This window comes from Salvelinus fontinalis, chromosome 30, assembly GCF_029448725.1.
Source record: "Salvelinus fontinalis isolate EN_2023a chromosome 30, ASM2944872v1, whole genome shotgun sequence".
NCBI classification, from domain to species: Eukaryota; Metazoa; Chordata; class Actinopteri; order Salmoniformes; family Salmonidae; genus Salvelinus; species Salvelinus fontinalis.
In genome coordinates this window covers 19,035,132-19,053,526 of record NC_074694.1, presented here as the reverse complement: position 1 = coordinate 19,053,526, position 18,395 = coordinate 19,035,132, and the positions used below count along the sequence as shown (strand labels likewise).

At 44.1% G+C, this 18,395-nt stretch overlaps 1 protein-coding gene across 11 annotated transcripts in view; it reads right to left on the bottom strand.

Annotated features, from left to right (window-relative positions):
* Positions 1–18,395, bottom strand: part of LOC129828755 (neurexin-1a-like) — a 311,088-nt gene that overhangs the window by 117,548 nt on the left and 175,145 nt on the right. The gene's annotated exons all lie outside the window — the stretch shown is intronic.

Here is an 18,395-nt window from a genome sequence, read left to right as displayed (position 1 = left end):
ATCAGTCAGCCAGCCATGAGCAGCCAGATCAGTCAGCCAGCCATGAGCAGCCAGATCTGTCTGCCAGCCATGGGCCGTCCCTCAGTCCGGAGCTGCAGTCCCTCAGTCCGGAGCTGCAGTCCCTCAGTCCGGAGCTGCCGTTCCTCAGTCCGGAGCTGCCATTCCTCAGTCCGGAGCTGCCATTCCTCAGTCCGGAGCTGCCATTCCTCAGTCCGGAGCTGCCATTCCTCAGTCCGGAGCTGCCCCTTACCCTGGTGCTGCCCCTTACCCTGGTGCTGCCCCTTACCCTGGTGCTGCCCCTTACCCTGGTGCTGCCCCTTACCCTGGTGCTGCCCCTGACCCTGGTACTGCCCCTGACCCTGGTACTGCCCCTGACCCTGGTACTGCCCCTTACCCTGGTACTGGCCCTTACCCTGGTACTGGCCCTTACCCTGGTACTGGCCCTTAGTCCGGAGCTGTCCCTTAATGCAATGGGATTAATGTGGAGAGGGGTCATTTTGAAGAAGCTAAGGAGGTGGTTAGGGACTGTGGTGAAGTGGGGACCACGACCAGAGCCGGAGCCGCCACCGTGGAGGGAAGCCCACCCAGACCCTCCCCTAGACTGTGTATGGTGCGCCCGGAGTTCGCGCCTCAAGGGGGGGGTTATGTCACGCCCTGGCCTTAGTATTCTTTGTTTTCTTTATTATTTTAGTTAGGTCAGGGTGTGACATGGGTAATGTTTATGTTTTGTTGGTTTTGGGTGTTTATTTGGTAAAGGGGTTATGGGGTGTAGTATATGGGTTTGTGTTGAGTGTAGATGTCTAGCGTTGTCTATGTATGTTTAGTTGTCTAGGAGAGTCTATGGTTGCCTGAATGAGTTCCCAATTAGAGACAGCTGATTTCGGTTGTCTCTGATTGGGAGCCTTATTTAGGGTAGCCATAGGCTCTCATTGGTTGTGAGTAATTGTCTATGTAGAACGTTTGTAGCCTGTATGTATGTGCACAACGTTTGTAGCTTCACGGTCGTTTTGTTATTTTGTTAAAGTGTTTCGTGTTTATTGTTTGTCATCTTTTAAAATAAAAGAAGATGGCTTATTTTCCAACTGCTGCATTTTGGTCCGTCAATCCGCCACACGATCGTGACAGATTAATTATTTTCCCTTTTCCCTTTCACTATTTGCACATTGTTACAACACTGTATATATATATATATATATATATATATATAATATGACATTTTATTCCTTTGGAACTTCTGTGAGTGTAATGTTTACTGTTAAATTTGTATTGTTTATTTAACTTTTGTTTATTATCTACTTCACTTGCTTTGGCAATGTTAACATATGTTTCCCATGCCAATTAAGCCCTTTAATTGAATTGAGAGAGAGAGAGAGGGATAGAAGTATGGAGGAGATAGGTGATGCCTGACGGGGACGGGGGGATGGGGGGCTGTTTTGCAGGGAGGAAGCAGTAAGTACATAGAGGAGTCTGTCTATCTGTCTCGAATAGAGAGAGAAGTGTCTTGTCATAGGATGAAGACACACATTATATTTTCTGTCATAATAGTACACTGTTAAAATGGAAAGACTCAAAACCCCTTGATTGTGTAGTAAAACCATAGTAGTGCACCTAAGTAGTGCACCTAACCTGAAATTGGTGTTTGGAGGGTGTTTGAAGGTAAAGCCAATATAAGTGTTATGATACACACAAAGTGTTTTAAAACAGAGCAGATGTACTCAAACACCCAAAATGTGTTTTCAATCTGAATATTAGTGTTTTTAAGAGCGTGTTGTGAAAACACTTTTTGGGGGTTCAGTGCATGTAAAAGACAGCATAAAAAAACTGAGTCTCTCATACATGGTTAAAGAAAATGCAAATGGTTCATAGCCTAAATATTGAATGATGACAAGGGCCTATGGATACTATTTTTGTGGAATTGTGATGTTTTGTGATGTTGTGAAGTTTTTCAATACTCCAGCAAAGTTCAGGTTTCAGGTCCTTCACATTGGTGGCAGCTCAATTGCCACTAGTTTCGGTTTTACGAAGCACTTCATTTTAACACTGTAATAATGTTTGAGATCCCTAGTCGTATTAGGCACCGCTTAGTGTTTTTCTCAATATTTGTACTTGTACTCGTTAGACACTCATTACATTTATGTAGTTCTGTCGTTGAGCTGTTCTTATCTATTAATGTTCTGTATTATGTCATGTTTCATGTTCTGTGTGGACCCCAGGAAGAGTAGCTGTGGCTTTCGAAACAGCTAATGGGGATCATAATAAAATACCAAATTAAAGAGACAATATTGAGATCTGTTTATTATGACAAATGTTGATGTGAAATTAGAATTCCTTTCAAAGATAAGTGTTGTTACGTTACAGTAGTGTCTTCCCCACAGAATTTATACCTGAAATAATGGATTATAAATTAAGGTAAATAATTGTTTCTATGAAATGTACTGAATGCACAGTTAACTGAAACGGTGTCAGAAATAATGGATTTTAATGAAGGTGTATAAGTTATTCACTAACTTAATTGTTTTATATCAACTGTAATACATGTGCTACAGTGCAGAGTAAATATAAATGCTAAATTAATCTATTTTACAATTCAAACCACATCTAAGAAACGAGTGGATTTAATTGTTGATATGAGTTCGTAATAAATGTCCTACGTTGTTAATATGTTCAAAATAGATGTGATTTACTGATTAGGTGTGCTGTTCTGGTGTGAATACTGGTGAATAAACTGATGAATAAAAAACAATGCATAGTTACAATTTTCAAATAAACCATTGCAAAATCCAAATGATCAGTTCAAGAGAAAACTAGTGCCATAGCTAGCAAAGCCAAAGGAAAAGCCCAATCCATCTTCCTGGCAGTTTTGGCTGGCTATCTGATCTCTCACTAATCTAGTACACACCCACTCTAACAAAGACGTGGCCAGTCAGTGTAAAGTCAGCAGCAGGATCCCACACAGTCTGTGGTCTCTCTGTAATTGGTCTACCCTCATCCAGGTGGCAAGGCAACCCTTCTCTGAAACCTCCCAGGAGCCCACAGTAACAACACAGACAATTGGAGAGGGATTGAAATGCCTTTTTCAAAAGGGACCAGGGTTCACACACATAGGCAAACGCACAAGGATATACTGTACATAGGTTTACACACATACATACACACACAAACACACACACACACACACACACACACACACACACACACACACACACACACACACACACACACACACACACACACACACACACATGCGCACAGAAAAATTCATTTTCTTGGATGCCCCCTTGATTCAAGGGGAGGACACAGCAATTATAATGAATTCAGGTGACATGGTTTACAAGATACTAACCCTTCTACCTTGAACCAAATATGTACAGTATATGCCAATAAAAAAATACCATCCAATCAACAATTTTTTTCAAGACGTAGAGTAATCAATCTCTGAATAAACATATAGTGCCATTTAAGCCAAGTCTTGGATGGAGGGAAGTGAGGAACACAAGGAAGAACAATCCACAGGAGGTACAATCCACAAATAACCATTGTCTTCCAAAAAGGGTTTTTCAGATCAAAATGGTTCTTGGTAGAACCCTATCCCTCCACAAAGAACCCTTTTGGAACATTTTTTTTAAAGAGTGTAATTAAGATGAAATATATGCCAGAGATAAAAAAAAAAGGAGTAATTTATAACTGGGAAGCCAGAGCTATTAAACTAGGTCTCTGTCCCAAGCATCCCTATTTCCTATGGAGCCCATAGGGCCCTGGTCAGACGTAGTGCACTATAAAGGGAATAGGGAGCCATTTAGGATGCAGCCAGGTCTTGTTGCGCGGGCGCTGCACCATTGCCCATGCAACTAGAACATTCCTTGTATAGAGAGCTTAACCAATAACCCCACAAAAGGAGCGACCTGAGGATTTGATGGTCCTGGCCCGAGACAGGACAGTCAATCTTCAGTCGATCCTGGGGAACCTCGCACCCATCAAACACAGGGAGGGGGAGAGAGTTACAGGTGCATCTGTCAAGACCGAGAGACAAAAAACAGCTTCTATTACCAGAAGCAGCCATCGCTAGCAGTCTACCAGGTGATACACACTCACAAAACACAAATACACACACACACACACACACACACACGAACACACCATCACACACACTCACACATTCACACACAGCCAAAGATATAGAAAAAGTCAACCACCGTGAACTTCTCGACACAGCTCATTCTAATATTTCTACTAATCTACATTGCATTTTAATTACACTGTTTATGCACACCACATATTATTTATTTATATACTGGATTCTTGACATAGCTCACTCTAATATACCATTCTTAGTATATCTTCCGTAAATTAATCCTGTGTACATTCGTATAGACTGCATTTGAAATACTCTATAGATTGCTTTTGGATTACTGTTACAGTTCTGTTTGGGTTGGTAATTAGATTCGTTCCAATATTTCTTAATTTTGTATTTATTATTATTTGTATTATTATTATTTGTGTACTTGATTGACAATTTACTGCATTGTTAGGAGTTAGTAACATAAGCATTTCGCTGCACCCACTATAACATCTGCTAAACTGTGTATGCGACCTATAAACTTCGATTTTATTTATGTTGATTTTGAGAGGGAAGGAAGAGGGAGGGAAGGATAGAGAGGAGGAGGGAGAGGAGGGCAGAGAGGGATGGAGGAAGAGGCAGAACCTCACTTCGATCAAACACAGGGAGAAAGTGGAGAAGGGGAGGGAGAGGAGGGCAGAGAGGCATGGGGGAAGAGGCAGAACCTCACTTCGATCAAACACAGGGAGAAAGTGGAGAAGGGGAGGGAGAGGAGGGCAGAGAGGGATGGAGGAAGAGGCAGAACCTCACTTCGATCAAACACAGGGAGAAAGTGGAGAAGGGGAGGGAGAGGAGGGCAGAGAGGCATGGGGGAAGAGGCAGAACCTCACTTCGATCAAACACAGGGAGAAAGTGGAGAAGGGGAGGGAGAGGAGGGCAGAGAGGGATGGAGGAAGAGGCAGAACCTCACTTCGATCAAACACAGGGAGAAAGTGGAGAAGGGGAGGGAGAGGAGGGCAGAGAGGCATGGGGGAAGAGGCAGAACCTCACTTCGATCAAACACAGGGAGAAAGTGGAGAAGGGGAGGGAGAGGAGGGCAGAGAGGGATGGAGGAAGAGGCAGAACCTCACTTCGATCAAACACAGGGAGAAAGTGGAGAAGGGGAGGGAGAGGAGGGCAGAGAGGCATGGGGGAAGAGGCAGAACCTCACTTCGATCAAACACAGGGAGAAAGTGGAGAAGGGGAGGGAGAGGAGGGCAGAGAGGCATGGGGGAAGGAGGGCAGCAAGATCACTCAAGGGTGACTTCCAAATTAGATGTCTATCCATTTCCTGAGGATGACGGAAAATGCCTTCAAAACTGGCCACTAGGGGCAACAGTGAGCGCTATCGAAACAGAACGATACTGAGCAGGAGGTTTCAACCCAGGGTGTCAAAAACACTTAGGAATTTGACGTTTGAAGAAATATGGATAAACATCTAATTCTGCCGTGAGACTGTAAGAGCTTGTTGAGGAAGGAGAGAAGAGGGAGGCAGAGACTTGCTTACTGCTCAGGCTGAAGCAGAAAAACAACAACTCAACAAGGTACTGAGCTAAATCTAACAGGACACTTCTCCTCTAGGTAAGGCAAGCTCCCCCAGGAAATATACACACACAGACACACACAGACACACACAGACACACACACACACACACACACACACACACACAGACACAGACACACACACACACACACACACACACACACGCACACGCACACGCACACGCACACGCACACGCACACGCACACACGTGTCCGCAAACTTTTCTCCAACTACAGCATTATCATTTGCTTTCATTCCTCAACAGAATCACAACAGCATTATTGTGAGGTGGGACTGCACTGATCTGAATACCAGGATGCTGCTCCAGACAATGTATATATTATCTACACTTGTCCCAGATCTGTTTGTGGTCATGCCAAACTTGCACACATTATCTAGGTGGGAGTTTGGCTGTTCCTTAAACATCCTGTGGATATGTCCCACACAGTGGCAAGATTCCCTATACAGTGCCTTGAGAAAGCATACCCCTTCACTTGATTCACATTTTGTTGTTACAGCCTAAATTCAAAATGGATAACATATTTTTTCATACATCTACACATAATACCAAGTGAAAACATGTTTTTAGATTTTTGAATTAAATGTATTAAAAATGAAATACAGAAATATCTAATTTACATAAGTATTCACACCCCTAAGTCAATAACCGTTAGAATCACCGTTGGCAGCAATTACAGCTGTGATTCTTTCTCGGTCAGTCTCTAAGAGCTGTGCACACCTGGATTGCAAAATATTTGCACATTATTAGATTTAAAATTCTTCAAGCTTTGTCAAGATGGTAGTTGATCATTGCTAGACAGACATTTTCAAGTCTTGCCATAGACATTAAAGCCGATTTAAGTCAAAACTGTAACTAGGCCACTCAGGAATATTCAATGTCATCTTGGTAAGCAACTGTGGCATATTTTAGGCCTTGTGTTTTAGGTTATTGTCCTGCTGAACGGTGAATTAATCTCCCATTGTCTGATTGGAGAGCCGACTGAACCAGGTTTTCCTCTAGGATTTTGCTTAGATCCATTACGTTTATTTTTTATCCTGAAAAACTCCCCAGTCCTTAATAATGATTATTAGCATGCCTGTGCTTAACTCCATTCCATGTATTTTTCATCATGAAATACTCAGCCACCACTATGCTTGAAATATATGGAGAGTGGTACTCAGTAATGTGTTGTATCGGATTTGCCCCAAACATAACACTTTGTTTTCAGGACAAAAAGTGAATTGCTTTGCCACATTCGCTGTACTAAACTTCCGGCGCCGACAGAGATGGACGCCTCGCTTTGCGTTCCTAGGAAACTATGCAGTATTTTTTTTTTTTACGTGTTATTTCTTACATTGGTACCTCAGGTAATCTTAGGTTTTATTACATACAGTCGGGAGGAACTATTGGATATAAGAGCAACGTCAACTCACCATCATTACGACCAGGAATACAACTTTCCCGAAGCGGATCCTCTGTTTTGCCAACCACCCAGGACAATGGATTGGATCCCAGCCGGTGAACCAAAACAACAACGTCGTAAAAGGGGCAGACGAAGCGGTCTTCTGGTCAGGCTTCGGAGACGGGCACATCGCGCTCCACTCCCTAGCATACTACTCGCCAATGTCCAGTCTCTTGACAACAAGGTTGATGAAATCCGAGCAAGGGTAGCATTCCAGAGAGACATAAGAGACTGTAACGTTCTTTGCTTCACGGAAACATGGCTCACTCGAGACATGCTATCAGAGTCGGTACAGCCAGCTGGTTTCTTCAAGCATCGCGCCGAAAGAAACAAGCATCTTTCTGGTAAGAAGAAGGGCAGGGGGGTATGCCTTATGATTAACGAGATGTGGTGTGATCATACAGGAACTCAAATCCTTCTGTTCACCTGACTTAGAATTCCTCACAATCAAATGTCGACCGCATTATCTACCAAGAGAATTCTCTTCGATTTTAATCACAGCCGTATATATTCCCCCCCAAGCAGACACATCGATGGCCCTGAATGAACTTCATTTGACTCTATGTACACTGGAAACCACATATCCTGAGGCTGCATTCATTGTAGCAGGGGATTTTAACAAGGCCAATCTGCAAACAAGACTCCCTAAATTCTATCAGCATATCGATTGTGCAACCAGGGCTGGTGAAAACCCTGGATCATTGTTATTCTAACTTCCACGACGCATATAAGGCCCTCCCCCCCCTCCCTTCGGGAAAAACTACATTTTGTTGCCTCCAGCCTATAGACAGAAACTAAAACAGGAAGCTGCCGTGCTCAGGTCTGTTCAACGCTGGTCCGACCAATCTGATTCCACGCTCAAGATTGCTTCGATCACGTGGACTAGGATATGTTCCGCATTGCGTCAAACAACAACATTGACGAATACGCTGATTCGGTGAGCGAGTTTATTAGCAAGTGCATCGGCAATGTCGTACCCACAGCAACTATTAAAACATTCCCAAACCAGAAACCGTGGATTGATGGCAGCATTTGCGCGAAACTGAATTCGCGAACCACTGCTTTTAATCAGGGCAAAGTGACTGGAAACATGACCGAATACAAACAGTGTAGCTATTCCCTCAGCAAGGCAATCAAACAAGCTAAGCGTCAGTATAGAGACAAGGTAGAGTCGCAATTCAACAAATAGAAAACCAGCCCCGTCGCGGACCAGGATGTCTTGTTCCCAGACTGACTAAACAACTGTTTTGCCCGCATTGAGGACAATACAGTGCCACTGACACGGCCCGCTACCAAAACCTGCGGGCTCTCCTTCACTGCAGCCGACGTGAGTAAAACATTTAAACGTGTTAACCCTCGCAAGGCTGCAGGCCCAGACGGCATCCCCAGCCGCATCCTCAGAGCATGCGCAGACCAGCTGGCTGGTGTGTTTACGGACATATTCAATCATGCCTTATCCCAGTCTGCTGTCCCAACATGCTTCAAGAGGGCCACAATTGTTCCTGTTCCCAAGAAAGCTAAGGTAACTGAGCTAAATGACTTCCGCCCCGTAGTACTCACTTCCGTCATCATGAATTGCTTTAAGAGACTAGTCAAGGACCATATCACCTCCACCCTACCTGACGCCCTAGGCCCACTCCAATTTGCTTACCGACCCAATAGGTGCACAGACAACGCAATCGCAACCACACTGCACCCTGCCCTAACCCATCTGGACAAGAGGAATATCTATGTGAGAATGCTGTTCATCGACTACAGCTCAGCATTTAACACCATAGTACCCTCCAAACTCGTCATCAAGCTCGAGACCCTGGGTCTCGACTAGAGGTCGACCGATTATGATTTTTCAACGCCGATACCGATGCCGATTATTGGATTCCCAAAAAAAGAGGATACCGATTAATCGGCCAATTTTTTAAATGTATTTGTAATAATGACAATTACAACAATACTGAATGAACACTTATTTTAACTTAACTTCACTAGGGTAGGGGGCAGCATTCGGAATTTTGGATGAAATGCATGCCCAAATTAAATTGCCTGTTTCTCGGGCCCAGAAGATATGGTATGCATATAACTGGTAGATTTGGATAGAAAACACTCTACAGTTTCAAAAACTGTTAACATAGTGTCTGTGAGTATAACAGAACTGATTTGGCAGGCGAAAACCTGAGAAAAATCCATTCAGGAAGTAGGTTTTTTTTGTTGGTTTTGTAGTTTTCTATCCAATGCCATTACAGTACCCATTGATTTAGGACTCAAATTGCAGTTTCTATGCCTTCCACTAGATGCCAACAGTCTTTAGAAATTGTTTCAGGCTTGTATTCTGAAAAATTAGGAAGTAAGAGCAGTCGGAATGAGTGGACCCTAAAGTGTCACAGAGCTTTTTCATGCGTGAGACCGAGAGAGTGCCTTTCTTGTTTACCTTTTAAATTGACAACGTTATTGTCCGGTTGAAATATTATCGATTATTTAGGATAAAAACAACCTGGGGATTGAATATAAACATCGTTTGATATGTTTCTATGAACTTAACGGATATAATTTGGATTTTTTTGTCTTCCTGTTTTGACTGCGTTTGAGCCTGTGGATTACTGAAGAAAACGCGCGAACAAAACAGAGGTTTTTGGATATAAAGAAACTTTATTGAACAAAAGGAACATTTATTGAGAAAATGAATGTCTGCTGAGTGCAACCATATGAAGATCATCAAAGGTAAGGGATTAATTTTATCTCTATTTCTGACTTGTGTAACTGTTCTACTTGGCTGGTTACTGTTTGTAATGATTTGTCTATTAGTCAAATAATAGTAAGGAATGCTTTCGCCGTAAAGCATTTTTTAAATCTGACACCGGGGTTGGATTCACAAGAAGTTAATCTTTCAACCTATGTAAAATATGTTTTGTTTTCTGAATTTTTATAATGATTATTTCTGTATTTGAATTTGGCGCCCAACAGTTTCACTGGCTGTTGAAGAGGTGGGACGCTACCGTCTCACGTGGCCAAGAGAGTTAATATAATTAATCAATAAAATCAATTTAGCCTCAAATAAATAATGAAACATGTTCAATTTGGTTAAAATAATGCAAAAACAAAGTGTTGGAGAAGAAAGTAAAAGTGCAATATGTGCCATGTAAAAAAGCTAACGTTTGTTTAAGTTCCTTGCTCAGAACATGAGAACATATGAAAGCTGGTGGTTCCTTTTAACATGAGTCTTCAATATTCCCAGGTAAGAAGTTTTAGGTTGTAGTTATTATAGGAATTATTGGACTATTTCTCTCTATACCATTTGTATTTCATATACCTTTGACTATTGGATGATCCTATAGAAGCTTTAGTATTGCCAGTGTAACAGTATAGCTTCCGTCCCTCTCCTCGCCCCTACCTGGGCTCGAACCAGGAACACATCGACAACAGCCACCCTCGAAGCACCGTTACCCATCGCTCCACAAAAGCCGCGGCCCTTGCAGAGCAAGGGGAACAACTACTCCAAGTCTCAGAGCGAGTGACGTCACCGATTGAAACGCTATTAGCGCACACCCCACTAACTAGCTAGCCATTTCACATCGGTTACACCAGCACGAAAGTGCTGTTTGAATGAATGCGTACGAGCCTGCTGCTGCCTACCATCGTTCAGTCAGACTGCTCTATCAAATATCAAATCATAGACTTAATTATAACATACAAAAATATGAGCCTTTGGTCATTAATATGGTTGAATCCGGAAACTATCATTTCGAAAACAAAACGTTTATTATTTCAGTGAAATACGGAACCGTTCCGTATTTTATCTAACAGGTGGCATCCATAAGTCTAAATATTCCTGTTACATTGCACAACCTTCAATGTTATGTCATAATTACGTAAAATTCTGGCAAATTAGTTTGCAACGAGCCAGGTGGCCCAAACTGTTGCATATACCCTGACTCTGCGTACAATGAACGCAGGAGAAGTGACACAATTTCACCTGATTAATATTGCCTGCTAACCTGGATTTCTTTTAGCTAAATATGCAGGTTTAAAAATATATACTTCTGTGTATTGATTTTAAGAAAGGCATTGATGTTTATGGTTAGGTACACGTTTCAGCAACGACAGTCCTTTTTCGCGAATGTGCACCACATCAATCATATGCAACGCAGGACACGCTAGATAAACTAGTAATATCATCAACCATGTGTAGTTAACTAGTGATTATGATTGATTGATTGTTTTTTATAAGATAAAAACAGGCAGGCTCCTCGTAACAGGCAGGCTCCTCGTGGAGTGCAATGTAAGGCAGGTGGTTAGAGCGTTGGACTAGTTAACCGTAAGGTTGCAAGATTGAATCCCCGAGCTGACAAGTAAAAAATCTGTCGTTCTGCCCCTGAACAAGGCAGTTAACCCACCGTTCCTAGGCCGTCATTGAAAATAAGAATGTGTTCTTAACTGACTTGCCTAGTTAAATAAAGGTGTAAAAAAAAAGAAAAACGGTCAAAACGGTGTCCAAAAATACCGATTTACGATTGTTATGAAAACTTTAAATCGGCCCTAATTAATCGGCCATTCCGATTAATCGGTCGACCTCTAGTCTCGACCTCTAGTCTCGACCTCGCCCTGTCTAACTGGGTACTGGACTTCCTGACGGGCCGCCCCCAGGTGGTGAGTGTAGGTAACAACATCTCCACTCCGCTGATCCTCAACACTGGGGCCCCACAAGGGTGCCTTCTGAGCCCTCTCCTGTACTCCCTGTTCACCCACGACTGCGTGGCCATGCACGCCTCCAACTCAATCATCAAGTTTGCAGACGACACTACAGTGGTAGGCTTGATTACCAACAACGACGAGACGGCCTACAGGGAGGAGGTGAGGGCCCTCGGAGTTTGGTGTCAGGAAAATAATCTCACACTCAACGTTAACAAACAAAGGAGATGATCGTGGACTTCAGGAAACAGCAGAGTACCCCCCTATCCACATCAACGGGACAGTAGTGGAGAGGGTAGTACGTTTTAAGTTCCTCGGCGTACACATCACGGACAAACTGAATTGGTCCACACACAGACAGTGTGGTGAAGAAGGCGCAGCAGCGCCTCTTCAACCTCAAGAGGCTGAAGAAATTCGGCTTGTCACCACTATACCATCTACTGCATCTTGCCATCTTGATGTAATACATGTATCACTAGCCACTTTAAACAATGCCACTTTTATATGTTTACATACACTACATTACTCATCTCATATGTATATACTGTACTCGATACCATCTACTGCATCTTGCCTATGCCGTTCTGTACCATCACTATTCTTCATTCCTTTACACTTGTGTGTATAAGGTAGTTGTTGTGAAATTGTTAGGTTAGATTACTCGTTGGTTATTACGTTATTGGTTATCAATTAGGTTTATATTGTGGAGTAATTCCAGTGTTGTTGATCCAACACATTTTCTCCTATCACCACCATTAAAACCTTTTCTCAATAGGGGGTGCTGTTGGGACTTTGTAATATTTACGTTCCCAAATTAAACTGCCTCGTACTCAATTCTTGCTCGTACAATATGCATAGTATTATTACTATTGGATAGAAAACACTCTCTAGTTTCTAAAACCGTTTGAATTATTTCTCTGAGTGAAACAGAACTCATTCTGCAGCACATTTCCTGTCAGGAAGTGAGATTTATGAAATCGAGGTCCCTGTTCTGAGGTCAGTTTATAAGTCCCCATGTAAGCTATGGGGCTACATGCACTGCATACACCTTCCTCTAGATGTCAGTAAGCGGTGAGAATTTGAATGGACTGGATTGCGCAATCTGGGCCACTATAAAGGCTCATGGAACGGAATTACCGTTCTTTTCAACGGGGCATCTGGCGCAAGGGGGACATCACAATGGCGTCCTGCAAAAGCTTTTGTTTTAGCAGTTCTATTTCTCCGGTCATGTTTTTATTCGTTATAGGTGTTAAAGACATCATAAGGTAGTTAATATAAACCGACTTATAGCAGTTTACATCAGTTTATTGCGATTTTCTGGGATTTCTTTGTGACGCGCTTTCACGAGTTGAACACCTCTCCAGTGGTTGGCTATCGTTAGCTGCTATTTCTACAGGAGAAGAGGACATCTTTCAACCAAAAGACGATTGTTCTGGAGAAAGGACACCTTGCCCAAGATTCTGATGGAAGCTCGGTGTCACGCCCTGGCCTTATTATTCTTTGTTTTCTTTATTATTTTAGTTAGGTCAGGGTGTGACATGGGGAATGTTTATGTTTTGTTGGTTTTGGGTGTTTATTTGGTAAAGGGGTTATGGGGTGTAGTAGATGGTTTTGTGTTGAGTGTATATGTCTAGAGTTGTCTATGTTGGTTAGTTATCTAGGAGAGTCTATGGTTACCTGAATGAGTTCCCAATTAGAGACAGCTGATTTCGGTTGTCTCTGATTGGGAGCCTTATTTAGGGTAGCCATAGGCTCTCATTGATTGTGGGTAATTGTCTATGTAAGAACGTTAGTAGCCTGTATGTTTGTGCACAACGTTTGTAGCTTCACGGTCGTTTTGTTGTTTTGTTGTTTTGTTAAAGTGTTTTTGTGTCGTGTTCATCTTCGTGTTATAATAAAAGAAGATGGCTTATTTTCCAAAAGCTGCATTTTGGTCCGTTAATCCGCCACACGATCGTGACAGAATTACCCACCATAGGACCAAGCAGCATGACCAGCGGCAACAGGAGCAATACAAGGATTTATGGACATGGGAGGAAATTTTAGACCGGGAGGTACCAGGAGAATATAACCGCCCCAAAGCTGAGCTGGAGGCAGCGAAAGCAGAGAGGCGGCGATATGAGGAGCTAGCTCGGAGGCAGGAAAAGGAACCTACAAAGGATCTGGGTTACACTACGTGGGAGGAGATCGACAGGTGGGCGATCAACCCAGGGAGAGTGCCGGAGCCCGCCTGGGATTCTCTGGCGCAGTGCGAGGAGGGATACCGGCGAATGGAGGCAGCACGACGAAGCGGTAGGAAGCCTGTGGGAAAACCCAAAAAATTTCTTTGGGGGGGGCTTAAAGGGAGAGTGGCGAAGTCAGGTAGGAAACCTGCGCCTACTCAGTGTAATTACCGTGGAGAGCGAGAGTACGGGCAGACACCGTGTTACGCAGTAGAGCGCACGGTGTCTCCTGTACGTGTGCATAGCCCGGTGCGGGTTATTCCACCTCCCCGCACTGGCAGGGCTAGATTGAGTATTGAGCCGGATGTCATGAAGCCGGCCCTACATATCTGGCCACCAGTGCGTCTCCTCGGGCCGGTTTACATGGCACCAGCCTTACGCATGGTGTCCCCGGTTCGCCTACATAGCCCGGTGCGGGTTATTCCACCTCCCCGCACTGGTCGGGCAACGGGGAGCATTCAACCAGGTAAGGTTGGTCAGGCTCAATGCTCAAGGGAGCCAATACGCCTGCACGGTCCGGTATTTCTGGCGCCACCTCCCCGCCCCAGTTCAGTGCCACCAGTGCCTACACCACGTAACAGGCTTCCAGTGTGTCTCCAGAGCCCTGTTCCTCCTCCACGCACTCGTCCTATGGTGCGTGTCTCCAGCCCGGTATCACCAATTCCGGCACCACGCACTAAGCCTCTTGTGCGTCTCCAGAGTCCTGTGCATCCTGTTGCTGCTCCCCGCATTAGCCCTGAGATGCGTGTCCCCAGTCCGGTACCACCAGTTCCGGCCCCACGTACTAGGCCTAATGTGCGTCCCCAGGGTCCAGTATGCCCTGTTCCTGCTCCCCGCACTAGCCCTGAGATGCGTGTCCCCAGCCCGGTGCCACCAGTCCCGGCACCACGCACCAGGCCTACAGTGCGCCTCAGCCGGCAGGAGTCTGCCGTCTGCACAGCAATGACTGAACTGCCCGTCTCCCCAGCGCCATCTGAGCCATCCGTCTCCCCAGCGCCATCTGAGCCATCCGTCTCCCCAGCGCCATCTGAGCCATCCGTCTGCAATGAGCCTGCAAAGCCGCCCGTCTGCCATGAGCCTGCAAAGCCGCCCGTCTGCCATGAGCCCACTGAGCCGTCCGCCAGACAGGAGCCGCTAGAGCCGCCAGCCAGACAGGAGCCGCTAGAGCCGTCCGTCAGACAGGATCTGCCAGAGCCGCCAACCAGACAGGATCTGCCAGAGCCGCCAACCAGACAGGATCTGCCAGAGCCGCCAACCAGACAGGAGCAGCCAGATCAGTCAGCCAGCCATGAGCAGCCAGATCCGTCAGCTAGCCATGAGCAGCCAGATCCGTCAGCTAGCCATGAGCAGCCAGATCCGTCAGCTAGCCATGAGCAGCCAGATCCGTCAGCCAGCCATGGGCCATCCCTCAGTCCGGAGCTGCAGTCCTTCAGTCCGGAGCTGCAGTCCCTCAGTCCGGAGCTGCCATTCTTCAGTCCGGAGCTGCCCCTTACCCTGGTGCTGCCCCTTACCCTGGTGCTGCCCCTTACCCTGGTACTGCCCCTTACCCTGGTACTGCCCCTGATCCTGGTACTGCCCCTTACCCTGGTACTGGACCTTAGTCCGGAGCTGTCCCTTAGTCCGGAACTGCCCCTTAATACAATGGGGTTAATGTGGAGGGGGGTCGTTTGGAGGAGGCCTAGGAGGTGGTTAGGTACTGTGGTGACGTGGGGACTACGACCAGAGCCGGAGCCGCCACCGTGGAGGGGAGCCCACCCAGACCCTCCCCTAGACTGTGTATGGTGCGCCCGGAGTTCGCGCCTCAAGGGGGGGGTTATGTCACGCCCTGGCCTTATTATTCTTTGTTTTCTTTATTATTTTAGTTAGGTCAGGGTGTGACATGGGGAATGTTTATGTTTTGTTGGTTTTGGGTGTTTATTTGGTAAAGGGGTTATGGGGTGTAGTAGATGGTTTTGTGTTGAGTGTATATGTCTAGAGTTGTCTATGTTGGTTAGTTATCTAGGAGAGTCTATGGTTACCTGAATGAGTTCCCAATTAGAGACAGCTGATTTCGGTTGTCTCTGATTGGGAGCCTTATTTAGGGTAGCCATAGCCGTAGCCATAGTAGCCTGTATGTTTGTGCACAACGTTTGTAGCTTCACGGTCGTTTTGTTGTTTTGTTGTTTTGTTAAAGTGTTTTTGTGTCGTGTTCATCTTCGTGTTATAATAAAAGAAGATGGCTTATTTTCCAAAAGCTACATTTTGGTCCGTTAATCCGCCACACGATCGTGACACTCGGCAAATAGTAAGCAATCTTTATGTTGTTAATTCGTATTTATGTTGACAAATGTCAAATAATAATTCCGCCATGAATTTCGGTGCGGTCTCGCTTTAGCGCACGCTGTATTGCGCAGTAACGTTAATTTTAAAAATCTAACACAGCGGTTGCATTAAGAACTAATGTATCTTTCATTTGCTGTCCAACCTGTATTTTTTTAGTCAAGTTTATGAATAGTTTTCGATTAGATTAGGTGCCTCTCCAAGATGGCGCCGGACAGATTGCTTGAAGTTTTAGCCACTAATCACATTGTATAACCACGATTTGTGCCGCTAAATATGCACATTTTCGAACAAACTCTATATGCATTGTGTAATATGATGTTATAGGACTGTCATCTGAAGAATTCTGAGAAGGTTAGTGAAAAAATTTATATATTTTGGTGGTTTATACGTTATCGCTATTTTTGGCTTGAATCAATGATGTTATGATGTTGGCTATTGTGGTAAGCAAATATAACGCTATATTGTGTTTTCGCTGTAAAACACTTAGAAAATCTGAAATATTGGCTGGATTCACAAGATCTGTGGATTTCATTTGCTGTACGCTGTGTATTTTTGAGAAATGTTTTATGATGAGTAATTAGGTAATACACAATGGTCTCTGTAGTTATCCTAGTTGCTTTGGTGAGAGTTGTGATGGTGGCTGCAATGGTAAACTATGATTTATACCTGAAATATGCACATTTTTCTAACAAAACATATGCTATACAATACATATGTTATCAGACTGTCATCTGAGGAAGTTGTTTCTTGGTTAGTAGCTATTTATATCTTTATTTGGTCAAAATTGTGATAGCTACCTATGCAGGAAAAAAATGGTGGACAAAAAAAGTTGTGTCTTTTGCTATCGTGGTTAGCTACTAGATTTACATATTGTGTCTTCCCTGTGAAACATTTTAAAATCAGAAATGATGGCTGGATTCACAATATGTGTATCTTTCATCTGGTGTCTTGGACTTGTGATTTATTGATATTTAGATGCTACTATTTACTTGTGACGCTATGCTAGGCTATGCTAGTCAGCTTTTTTACTGGTGGGGGTGCTCCCGGACCCGGGATTGGGAGGAAGTAGAAGTTAAACTCTGTTTTAAAGTCACCATTGTCCTCATGGTGAAATCCCTGAGCAGTTTCTTTCCTCTCCTGCAACTGAGTTAACAAGGACGCATGTGGCTTTGTAGATACAGGGTGTATTGATACACCATCCAAAGTTTAATTAATAACTTCACCATGTTCAAAGGGACATTTAATGTCTGGAAACCTCCCTAGTATTTGTGGTTAAATCTGTGTTTGAAATTCACTGCTCGACTAAGGGACCTTACAGATAATTGTATGTGTGGGGTAGAGAGATGAGGTAATCATTCAAAAAACATTTAAACACTATTATTGCACACAGTCCATGCAACTTATTATGTAACTTGTTAAGCACAACTTTACTGAACATTTTTAGGCTTGCTATAATAAATGGTTTGATTACTTATTGACTTATTGACTTACTTATTGGAAATCAATAAAAAAAAGAAAAAAAAGAATCATAATTCCACTTTGACATTATGGGGTATGTGTGTAGGCCAGTGACACAAAATCTACATTTAATGCATTTTAAATTCAGAATGTAACACCACAATTTTTTAAAAAGTCAAGGGGTGTGAATAGGGAGAAACATACGGGGAAACAGACTTTTTCCATATTGGCGGCTGGCACCATCAGACTACAGTGAACATTTCATCCCATGTAGGATCTGCACCTATTTTGCACAGTTCTGGGACAATATTGTGGAAACTGTCATCTTACTGAGGAATATACTGTATGTCTTTTCCTTTTCCACTCCTCAGCCTGGTCTTCGTGCCATCTCTGATTCACTGGCCAGGGCTACCCCCCCCCAGCAGGTCCGTCCCCAATCTCCTGTCGGTCTTCAAACAGGCACAGAAACGGCCGGACGTCCACGGCCACTCACCTTCCTCTAGCCATCGTCATTGATGGTGAGGCACAGCTCGGTTCCTGGAGCTAAAATCCTGTGCTACCCGGGGGATATCACAGGATTCCTTCAGTCTGTCCTACATCAGCAGCCA